Source organism: Pinus tabuliformis, chromosome 3_2 (genome assembly GCF_031772625.1).
Source record: "Pinus tabuliformis cultivar Carrire ecotype Pingquan chromosome 3_2, CPIR1, whole genome shotgun sequence".
Classification (NCBI taxonomy): Eukaryota; Viridiplantae; Streptophyta; class Pinopsida; order Pinales; family Pinaceae; genus Pinus; species Pinus tabuliformis.
In genome coordinates, this window is record NC_142302.1 from 374,983,291 (window position 1) to 374,996,102 (window position 12,812).

Consider the following 12,812-nt stretch of genomic DNA (forward strand, 5'->3'; position numbering starts at 1 on the left):
TTTCTAACTCAACTTCCTTGAGTTTTCCCTTCGACCACTTCACTTTCTTTTGCTACGGCCTTCTCTGCATCTCATGCCATTCTATTGGCTTCTTCCTAAAGACCCAACCTAGTCTCTGGCTTTCCTCAAGCATTCTCCTTAATGCATTGAGTTGTTCTTTTAATTCAACAACCTTTTTGTCAATTTCCTCTTGACTCATCTTCTTTCCATTTGCCTTGGCATCCTTCTTCTCATATCTTCTATTGTGGCTTCTCTCTGAACCTTTGATATGACTATCAGTAGTCATCTTCTTCTCTTCTTTCTTCATGAGCTCTTTTGAACAAGCCTCTGCAACAGCTAGTCCTCCTGGCTACAATCTTACCTCACTAAGCTCTACTCACTCAGTCTTTTGCTAAGCACGGGTCCTCTATCTAGAACCTCTTCTTGAGCAACACCTTTTCTCCTTCTAGGCTTCTTCAATCTCTCACTTTCTCTTGAGAACACTTCAGCTGTCCTCTCTGTCCAATCTCTTGTTGGATTCTTCAGGTTCGCTGCCACTTCTCCTTTAGAGTATTCTCCTTACTCTGTCTTTAAGAACTCACATGTTCTTCTCACATCTTCTCTTACTGTCACCTATGCAATAGTATAAAAAACACACATTCCTAATTTAAAACAGAACACATTACCTCACTTCCGAGATCTCAGGATGATCTTGTTTCACCATTCCAGCTATCCTTTGAAAGGATTTTCCTCTGTTTTGTCTCCAAGTCCTCTTTCTTTCAGAACTTGCTCTAAGCAATTTTTCTTTCTCTTTCCTTCAAGGAATCCTCTCTTCCTACTTACTCCAAGCCTTTGTTGGAACTGCTACAATCTCCCACTGTAGTCTTTATCATTCAGCACATTAACTTTTCCTATGTGAAAATTCCTTTTCGCAGAAATCTTTCTCGCTTTATTTTTGCTCTGATCGTAATTCTTCTTTGACCTCAATTCTAATCTGATACCACTAATGGTGCAGGGCTACACCCGCACCCATACCCATAGATTTCATAAGAGTGCCTAACACAATTGTCCCAGGCAATAGACTCACAAAGGAGTCAAACTTCATATTTATATATGGTTAAGGCCCTTCAGCACCAGTTCCTTTGAATTGGAACCCAATCACCTCGCCATTATCTCCTAGCGGAACTCTATTCGCTCTTATAACCTTCATATGAGACTTACTGAAGCCTTTTCTTCATATCCCTCCATCGTTAGACATATATATATATATATATAATTAGTCCTCTCAACCTTTGGTTCATACATATTTAACACATAAAACCATTCTATATGCATAAATACCTTTACGAGGAAACTTACGCAAATATACTCTTTTCCACTTTACATACATCTTCGACACAGATTTTGAGGCTAAACCTCATCGTAATCACTATCGGCTATATTCCATGGCCATATATAGATATATATATATATATATATATATATATATATATATATATATATATATATATATATATATATATATATATATATATATATATATATATATATATATATATATGCCTTCCATTTCCCGATATGCGATTTCCCTACAAACCCAGGAAATACACTATTGACGCTTTATTCTTCGCTATCCTGTTTACAAAGGAAAACACCCCAAAACATATATATCAGACTTCAAATCCATTGAACCCACGTCTATTAATGTGTGGGGTCTGGTACCCATCGACCCTTTGTATTATTGCAAGTCTTCTCCATACACCGATTCCGATATCCCGATACCTCCAAATCGCTTTATCGCTATCGACAATCGGCCCTTGCTTAATGCACTGTTTCCAGTCCTTTGCTAGGTCTGATATGTGATTTGTGATTAGATTTGGACCGTTGATCTGGATCTTGATTCAACGGTCCCCATTTCATCGACAATCGCTCATCATTATAACTCAATGACTCACTCTGAAGACTTTAAAAGGCTTTTTGACGTTGCGATTTAATATCAGCTATTCATCTTAATGATCCAACGACTGCTAAGCGTCCATCCTTCACTTTTCCACTTGACTCTATGTACTCAGTTTTTCCGCATTTTCTTCAGTTTCTTCTTTGTAGTTCGGGTTCTTCAAAGGTTCTACTTTCCACTCTTCTATTGCTCAACTCATTCTCGCTAGGGCTTAACTTCACTCCTTCTCTTCAGAGCTCCACTCTGATGCTCTAATTGGACTCGATGGCCTCTTTCGATTCTTCTGAATTGTGCTTCTCTTTCTCTGCTTGTTCTTCAGAACTCCACCTTCCACGGATCAACTTCTCTGAGCTTAACTCTTAAGCGAATCCTTGCTACGCTATTCTTCCAGAGCTTCCTCTATCTCTTCACTTGGATTCAAAATCCATTGTGATTCCTCTGAATCAATCCATCCCTTTACGTCCCTCGGAATTCTACCTGCAACCCATTGCAGAACCTATGAATTCACAGTAAACTCATACATGAAATACTTTAATATTTTGACATAGTCAGGAAATAACTATGCCTATATTAATATAAAAAGCAATGATTACATTCGAGACTCTTTAGTTTCACGTGAACACACACACAGAGGCCTGATTTCCTATTAATGGCCTCCTCTCTGCCCATAGGCTTACATATGCTTATATGGACACTTGGATTGGATTACTGATCTCATCCTTTCTTTAAATCACTCAAATAAAGCCCTAAAGCTTGCTACATGCATACATATGTGGCAGACTTTATCCATTCCATCTTTCCCTCTCTTTTAAAGCAAAAAAGTCTCCTTATCAGCTCAATGGTCCATATATATTCTAATTAATTCCTAAAAGCTTTCTCTTGCTCCTAGAGAGTTGGATTTGACTTCTACCGCTCATGTTCTCATTTATTCATTTTGAGAGCATTTACATATTCTCCCATTATTTAATTAAATCACTTAAAATCCTACATATTTACATTGACTTGAAACTTAGGACAACTATTTCCTAAAATGCATGACCCCCTATGTCTACTATTTACAACAATTTTCCTTGGCTAAATGCTTCTGCATCAGAATATATCATTTCTAGTTTGGACTTGTTTGAAGTTATATTGCAGTGTGATGCTACCCTTTAGAACTATCAGGCAACATCAACGGATGTATCTTTGTGAAACACTGCAAAAATGTAAGATAAGCCGGTTTCAAAGATACAAAGGTTGATGGAAGTGTTAGGGTAGGTTGTTCCACTATGATAGAGGGTTATATATGTGTCATAGATATATCTCACAAACTTGTAGACCTCTTAGAAGCTAACATCTTTATTTCCGTGTTTCTGAAACTCAGTCATTTTGATGAAAAAATAAAAAAAATTATTCTTAGAGCCTAAGTATTCCATGAACATATCCCACAAGCTGGATCCTGGTCAAAATGTGAGCAAAACATATAACTGAATCCACGGGTTAAGTCCTTTTCTAAAAGAAATTGAGGGACTTGGACTTGCACTCAATGGTTTGCCGCTCAGTGATTAGGATATAATTTTGATTGATGTACTGATATGTTAATCGAATTAGAAACTTTTTGGCCACTTGTGAATCAAGGCAAGGGATACGTTAAAATAGATAGTGGTTGTGAAATAGCCTCAACTAGTAGAACAAATGTTTTTCCTTACCGTTATACGTAAAAATATCTTAGCACGATATTTTTCCTTGTCGTTACACGTAAAACTAACTTAGCACATGATCATGGTGGATGTTGACTGGAACCATCCTAAATTAATTATTTTCAATAAAATAAAAGATAATTAAATTTAATAAATGGAATAATTTTTATATATGTGTCGACACCAAGAATCTTGTGCTTTAGATGCGATAGAAGTTTATTGCATGTAGTACACCTGGTTTCTTTTGGTATTTCTTGTTTGGTTCTTTTGGTATTTCTTGTTTGGTTCTTTCCTGAATATAGGATCAAACTGGTTGTTTGAGTAGTTCCCTATCAATATGGATATGTATCTGTGTATCGATATCGATCTGATGCTGGTGGAACTACCTGAAGGAATGTTGCCTCTGTCTCTATCTATGATACATCATTTTTTGCTGGCATCCTGATATTTATGCCTATCCCCCCTCAAATCTACACTCTGGTATATGGTCAGGGACAAAGGGATGGGAACTGGAAGGATCATCTTGTGTGACAAGAATGTTCACTATGACCAAAGCTTAGGCAACTGATGAAGCTAAAGCAGGTGAGTCCTGTTTTTGTTGAGACTTCTTCCTTCTTTCCTCCGAATGTGTTCTCATGTGAGTATATTTTTGCATTATCTTTTCTATATCATTGGTTGCTTTCATTTCTAAGGCTAATTTCTCAGCCTGGAACTTTTTGTATGCCAACTCTTCCATGGTGAGTGCATACTTCTTTGAAGGAGCTTCTATTGTAGCTGTTGTTTCCACTATAGGCTGAGAAGGACTCTGGGGTGAGTTTTCTTCTAGATCAGAGACGTATACAAGAAACTTTTAAATTTCTTCTCCTCAGTATCTTCTTCATGTCTGCTAGGCTAGTTTATTGTGAAGATTGGCCTCACCGAGAATCATCTCCAGGGAATCATGCCTTCTGAATGTAGCTATGTAAAAACCTGACATCTCCATAGCTTCTGCTTCCTCCATGGTTTGCTTTGGTGACTTAACAAAGTAATGGCCTACCCTGAAAGGCAGGGCAGGCCATGTTGGCTTCTTGATCTATACCATCATTGCAACAAATTCTGATCCATATGTTCGCAGTCCGGTTGGGGACATGAAGAATATCAACGATGATCTGTAGCATTGATTCTCCTGGTGATAACGAGGTTATGCGCTAACCACCGGAGAACGTCATATTTTTATATTCCAAGATCATTTCTGGAATAGGGCTTAGGAAAGGCATGTATCCTAACGAAATGAGAATCTCAGACCAACGCACTCCTCAGAAACATATGGGAAAGTCTTACCAACAATGCTTGGTTCTGTAAGAACCTCAAATTTAACAACCCCAAATTGCATATAATGAACAAGAAATTTAGTTGGTCCTCTTTGCACACCTGGAAAATGATTCGGAACCAGTTAACCATTTGATCGAGTGAAAGCACAATGACTTATAATTAGCTATGTTCAATAAACTAAAATACCCCTCCTAGTAAAGCATGTTCAAATAAAAGCCGCATAAGGAGATTTTGTCACTTCAAGATTTTATATATACTATTTTTGAAACTATTAAAAAATAAATCTTCATACATATGTTTGTTTACATTTGTTTAAAATTAAGTTCAATTACATAAAGGGTGGGGAAAGAATTGATGGGGACCTGGGCTTCTCGATTATGAGGTTAGTATCTCTCGAAAACTTTGCGATTTGATTGATTGCAAGTTAGAAGTTTGAAGAAAAAGATAAATTGAAAACATTTTTTATACTTGTCTAAAATGATATAGAAAAGTGTTTTGCTTGTTTTACCAGAAATCTGAACTGTATTCAACTCTGTTAATGTTATGATAGTAATAGGCATTGTATAGTTAAAAGCCACTTCAATTGTATTATCAAATGAATTCACTTTCTGTTTGATCTCAAGACAACCACTACATAAAACAAGGGCGTGCGATTCAAGGAAAAACATCGGAATCAAAATCTCTCATGCAGAAACTTTGACGGGCTTAACGCCTATCAAATAATAAATACAATAACTCTTCCACTTGACCCAAGTCGTCACAAGGGTTAGGTAGGGAAGTACTCCTTTTCACGTGTTTATTGAAATTCATCATTTTTTTCAATTGAATGCTAGAAAGCGAAAACAAATATTTAGCAATTCAACTAGATTTCAAATATTTCAAATATTTAGCAATTCAACTAGATTTCCCAAGAAAGGAAGAGGTAGCCCGATAGAGGAGCAAAAGCAACTATTCAACCAACAACAATAGTAGCAAAAATCACTTGCATAGATACAAGTGAACTTCAATTGAAGTAAAGGTGAATTTGCTTATAATTGTTCCTTTCATATAGTGCATAGACTTCTCTACTATATAGTTTGTAATTTCACCTTCATTATCTATAGAAAATGTTTATAGCATATACTTCTATACTTCTACTTGTTGAAAGGACACTAAATTTGAATTAAAAAATTGGTGGATGGCTTGAGTTTATGATCTTTAGGATTTGTGGGAAAGATAGTTGTTATGTTTTCAGAGATAGTTGTTACTTTTTAATATTGAATGTTATAAAAACAGGAAGAAGCATAACCAAAACAAGAATCAAAATACATAATTTATATATTTTTTCGTGTAAAGATAACTTACACAAGAAATTCTGACCTTTCCAACTGGTATTTCTCACTGTTGCAACTATAGTAACAAGTGCCTTCTTTTGTGTCCAATCAACCAGAAACAACTTTGCCGATAGGATAAGAAACATAAAAAATCTGTATGCCGATAGGATAAGAAACATCAACAGTCTTCATGGAGAAGTGTGGAGGGAAGAAGGAAAAAGATGTGGAGAGACACCAAGCTCAGTGCACTTCTATTGTCGAAGACAAGTGTAGTGAAATCAGGGTGGTTACAGTAGATGTTTTTGCTAGCGCTAGTGTGGATACCATATGCTAGTAGGGTGATAGCTCTAGTTTAAGGAGGTCGCACCTCAAACATGATAAAAATAGATGTTCTATTAATTAAGTGGCTCTCCAAGTAAGATACCTAGAGAGTGCCCAATCATTTCACACATACACACTGTATACAATTAGGAGAACAACCTAGTATATATAAGCTTTCTCAAAATCAGGGTGGTTTGAACCACTCCCTGGATATTAGGATCTAAGATCTAAAATTAGTGTCTCAATCCTATCATCACTAAAAGAGTAATCTAAGTTTAACTTTATCCATTATCTCCAACACTCCCCCTTAATGGAGAAAGGGTACTGAACAATAACATGCGCCTACCTGCTGGTCTAGCCTTGACTAGGCTTACAATTAAAAACATGAAAAAACTTGGTGACCGAGTTTTCATTTTAGTCTTCTTGCAGAAAAGCCCATACTTGTTCATTTGTGGATAAGGCTTCATCTTCACTTTCTTTGCCATGAGGTAGTGTTGTATCTTCACCTCATTTCTTTCCCTGTGAAGGAAAACTTGAATTCTTATTCTTGGCCTTTTGAGAATGATGGCAGGTTGGATAGGAGAATTTTCCTTCTCACTATTCTCGGTGTCAACAATTTGAATGCCAGCGATGATGTCTTCACCATTCATTACTGCAACTTCTGTGTTGATTTCATAAAGACATGGTGTTTCAAGCCATGCTTCAAGAAATTTCAATTCTTCTTAAAACTTGGTTGCTTTTTCCTTGTTCTTGTTGGTATCATCTGCACACAGAAATATTAATGAGATCATCACAATTTAAATTCTCTTCAGCTTTGTTTTCTTCTGCCACATCTTTGCAATCAACGTCATCTGGCTTGTCCCATTGATCTTCAACACTTTGTTCTTCTTCACACCCTTCTCGAAGATCAACATGTGAAACTTGCACAACAGACCGTGCCTCTTGATTCTCGTGGTCATCAACAGAACCACATTGTTTTTCTGAAATTTCTTCTGACTCGAATATACTACCCATGTTAATGCCAAATGCCCACATGAGAAAAAGATCATCATTATAATTAAAAATATCTTCAAATAAAGACATGTTGTTAAATTCCAGCGTATCTCGCTTCGAGATTCCTTTTCGACTCCACACGGTCCTCTAATGAGCTCCAACAACCCCGTTACCATGCAGGCAAGAAACTTCTCCCTTTGGCAGCGCTTCAATAGTAGAACCTTGTAGATTGTGGCTTTTGTTCCATGCAGGTCTTAGTGCCCTCGGCTTTGGCAACGAGCAACTAAATGACCTCTCACAAGCTGGAAACGCTATCAATATCTAATTCTGATGCACATATTTCTGAAGATGGGTTCAAATCAACAAAAAAAAGATCCGCAATTTCTGTGACACATAATAATTTACAAGTGTTCAACACCTCCTACCAATACGATGACCTTGCTGACCCACACACAACTCTTGACAGGTCGGTGATTCATATTCGGACACAATTTTTTTCCAATCTGCTCTTTCTATCGCTTCTCACATAGTAGGTAAAATGACAGATCTCCTTTTCCTGATTCGGGTATCGAATCCACTTTGTTCTGCAACAGACTTGTCTCCATTCCTGTCCTGGTGGCCTTCAACGGCTTCACCTTTAGCAAATACACAGCGCACAAAGGTCGATTTGCCACTTTCCAAGACAGTGGCCACATTTAGTGCTCTCAGGTGGATCACAATAGCGCAACAAGGGAACTCACTGCCTCTTCACACTGCTTAACACCACTGAGCTTACTCAACCAGCTCAGAGATTTCAGTGAGAGCGCTCCCTACACATGCAGTGATCCAGTACAAATCTCGTGGAATCTCACGCAATGATCTATCACGACCTGGGATATGGCCCTTTCCTTGCCGGCGACAAGCTCCACGACCCTCCTACCCTGCGGAACAACAAAATGTGCCCCGTCAAGGTACTTGACAACTTTCAAAGATTCGATGATCCATCCCACCAGAGAAGAAATGGCATCTTCAACATTGGGAGGGAGAAGCACGCCGGAGTTGGAGCTTGGGAACATGTAAGGGCCCTCCTCAAAATCGCCATTCTTTATCATATCGAATCTCGTGAACCAAGGGGGAAAAACTCCTTGATTGCCACTGCATCTAGCACTGGTCGCAAGCTGGATCTTCTGCAACACCAGAGTTGTGAAGAATAACATCGACTACACTGGAAAGAGCTCTGAATGGCCAGGAATAAGCATCTCATCCATTGCTTCTATACAGGGTTTGTATGGATATGTCTCCACAAAACAAAGGAACAAAGACATTCAATCTCTCAATCTGTGCAGAAGTCCTCGCTGCGCTAAATGGAAGCGAGTAATAGGAGCCCCTTGTGACCTTGATACTATGGCTAATGGACGCCTCAATTTCCAGTCTCACAGCATGGGCTCCTTCACGAACATATCACGTTGTTATGTTCTCCACAAAATCAAAAGCTGATTCAGAAAAAAATGCGTAGCCTGAATCACTCTGATACCATGATATAAATCGATGTTCTATTAATTAAGTGGCTCGCGAGATAAGATACTTGGAGAGTGCCCAAGCATTTCACACATACACACTATATACACTCAGGATAACAACCTAGTATATATAGGCTTTCTCACAATCAGGGTGGTTTGAACCACTCCCTGGCTATTAGGATCTGAGATCTAAAATTAGAGTCTCAATCCTATCATCACTATAATAGTAACCTAAGTTTAGCTTTCTCCAACATCTCCCTCTGCTTGATACAAGCAGACATGCCTCCTTGTCATCCCGACTTTGATATATGTCTAGCCAGAATGCCATCGGCCATATCCCTTCCCTAGCCCATCTGCATATCTCTTCCCTGGCCCATCTACTTTGCCAAGAAGGGCAAGACATTAATACGTGTAGCTTGGCTTTCTCATTGCAGTAAAGCAGGTTACAGGAAGGACAAGAAAGCTGAAGCGGGTTACAGGAAAGTTGGGTTCATATTCATAAGTGCATGATCCTGGAGTTCATATGTGTAATGGATGAAGACCCCAGCTGTCGACACTATACCACAGTGTTACATGCACACAACCATGTGGCATGGTGTCCCGTACTTACCAAAAAAAATATCGAAACAAACACATGAAAAATACAAACATTTACTATGTATTGACTAATGTTAGCATTAGTTTTGGTTTCGAAAATACTCATCGAGCAAATCCATGAATCGAGAAATTATATGAACAAAATAGCTTCATATAACTTTTTTTACCTAAAAAGAGGCCAAATAAGATGAACAAACATCTGAGTGGTTCATTGGTTCATTAGTATAATTTGATAGGTGGAATAACAATATTTTATATCATTTGATACCTTCAACAACGATATTTGGAAAAGCATGGAAAAAAAACTTTAGATTAGTTCGAACATAGATTAATGCTAGTTACAAAACCGATTACTATAGTCTCAGGCGGCAGAGACTAATAAGGTGATTGTGTAATAAAATATATTTATATTGATATGCATTGTGGTGCGGAGTTGGGGTGCACCAACACTGTTCACCCCTAAGCAATCGTAGGCCTTCAATTTCTTCTTCCTCGCTCCTATCAGAAATCTAACACGTGGTATTCAATTTTTTCAACCTCTAGAGTCGGTTAAGGCAAGTGGTCATTACCGCAATCATGTCGGATCTTGTTATGTCCCCGTCATTTCCATGTAAAGGATGAGGGTTAACACTATACGCGGAACTGTCTTTGAGACCCCACCCAATATTCTCGTTGTGGACCTTTGATAGCCCACTATATTCCACGCAGATCCCTCCTCTCCTCCGGCTATAAAAGCCCCCATCTAGCTTCAATTTAATCACCCTCCATCGAGAGGGTTCCTACACGTTACTACGTAAGCAGTACGTATAGGACACGTGTACGATGTACATTATATTAGTTTATGCTATGATACGAGTGGATGAAATGGATTGGTTTTCTCCACGTAATTTGGTAGTTATATTATTAAAAGATTTAAATCGACTCGCCGATACTAAATGCTTACCGGCCATTAGGGATCATATTTGGAAAAATCATCCTTTAAATTTGTATTGTGTTATTTGGTGTATCTGGAAGATTTGGCCTTTCCAGCGATCATATGTTTTGGTGTAAGAATTTCTATATTTCATGAGATTCATGAAGGTCGAGAAAATTCTCGATGTGAAACTTTCCCAAAATCTTCCTAGGAGCAAAGGTTTAGCATTTGGCACGGTATAGTTTAATGAGATTTTCCCTCGCCTAAAACCTTGGCTACTTGAGTTTTTATTTAAAAATAATTTAATTCAAAATAAAAATTTAAAATAATAATAAATTTGTTTATATTTATTTTAAAAATGTTAAAACATAATTAGTATATATATATGTAAATTTTCAATTTATTTTAAAAATGTTTAAACATAATTAGTATATATGTAATTAGTATTAGGAATGAGATTTGTTTACAAAAGATTTTTCAGCGAAAATCACATGAAATATCATTTGCCGACGCATTCGAACCAACCAGTGTGGTTCATCATCAGGACAAGTTGAAGAAACAGATCCAGCTTAGCATGTTAAATAGACCGAGCAGAGCCTCCAACGGCTAGTTTGACCAACCGCTAATATTGACTAATGGACTGGGATCAAAACATTTTTAATAATAAAAAAGGAGATAAGTTATAAAAAATAATTTAAATTAGTGATAATAATTTATTAATAAATAGTTAAAAATTAAAGGTTAATTATTCTTTAAAAGGAAATTAGTTGCAAAGGACCACTTCTATGAATAAATTAAATGTGAATAAAAATAACTAAATAAATAAAAATAATAATAATAATAATAAAAATAAAATAGATAAATAAATAAATAAAATACAAATAAAATAATACCAATAATAATAAATAAAAATAAAATAAATAACAATAAAAATAAATAACTAATAAATAAATAAAAGGAAGGATGAAGGAGGCGGAAAAATGACTAAGAAAGGAGTGTCGGGACCCAACACCTACTGATTTTCCAACCATTTTCTCTGTTGAGATTGTTAGGCCTCTTTTCAATCTCAAGCGCTTCCCTAAATTTCCGATGATGGAAGTGCACAACCTTAGCAATAACACTAGCCTCCTCAATACAGACATGATGATTGGTTTTCTCAGCATGCTCAGCTAAAGCGGAAGACTTAGTTTGCCTATGTCTAAGGTCCGCTGAATGCTCACTAATCCTTTTTATTTATTTATTTATTTATTAATTATTTATTTTTATTGTTATTTATTTTATTTTTATTTATTATTATTGGTATTATTTTATTTGTATTTGTATTTTATTTATTTATTTATTATTATTATTATTATTATTATTATTATTATTATTATTATTATTTTACTTATTTATTTATTTATCTATTTTATTTTTATTTTTATTATTATTATTTTATTATTTAGTTATTTTTATTCACATTTAACTCGTATTCACATTTAATTTATTCATAGAAGTGGTCCTTTGCAACTAATTTCCTTTCAAAGAATAATTAACCTATAATTTTTAACTATTTATTAATAAACTATTATCACTAATTTAAATTATTTTTTATGATTTATCTCCTTTTTTATTATTAAAAATGTTTTGATCCCGGTCCATTAGTCAATATTAGCGGTTGGTCAAACTAGCCATTGGAGGCTCTGCTCGGTCTATTTAACATGTTAATTTGGATCTGTTTCTTCAACTTGTCCTGACGATGAACCACACTGGTTGGTTCGAAACGCGTCGGCAAATGATATTTCATGTGATTTTCGCTGAAAAATCTTTTGTAAACTTGATATGGATCATAGAAGCCTAAACTCTACAATGGGATTTGTTATCAAAACTAGATTTAGTTGTATTTTATCATTAAAAGTTAATACATTCTTTTGCTTAGATGTGGTTGCTTTATCGTTTGAAAAAAAGATATATATAATTTTAGTTTTTTATTGTTTTTTACTTTAATTTGGTCACGCTAGATTATATTTCAGATGATCACCATGATATAATCTGCTTTCCTTACACTAACATCACTCAGCTTCTTACATCACTCAGCTTCTTAATAATTCAAAATGAATATTGAAATTTGTAAGTGTTTAATATTGCAGCTTTAGTTGTAAGGAAGTATTCAACTTTGATGTCATTGAATGCAACGTTGTATATATTTGATGCATTGTAGTATGTTGTAATTGTTTTCATTTTTTAGCATAAGACACCTAAGTGTTCGGA

General features: G+C 36.0%; 1 pseudogene; it reads right to left on the minus strand.

Annotated features, from left to right (window-relative positions):
- Positions 1–8,259: 8,259 nt before the first annotated feature.
- LOC149180980 (protein DUF642 L-GALACTONO-1,4-LACTONE-RESPONSIVE GENE 1 pseudogene) lies at positions 8,260–10,599 on the minus strand (annotated as a pseudogene).
- Positions 10,600–12,812: the final 2,213 nt, after the last annotated feature.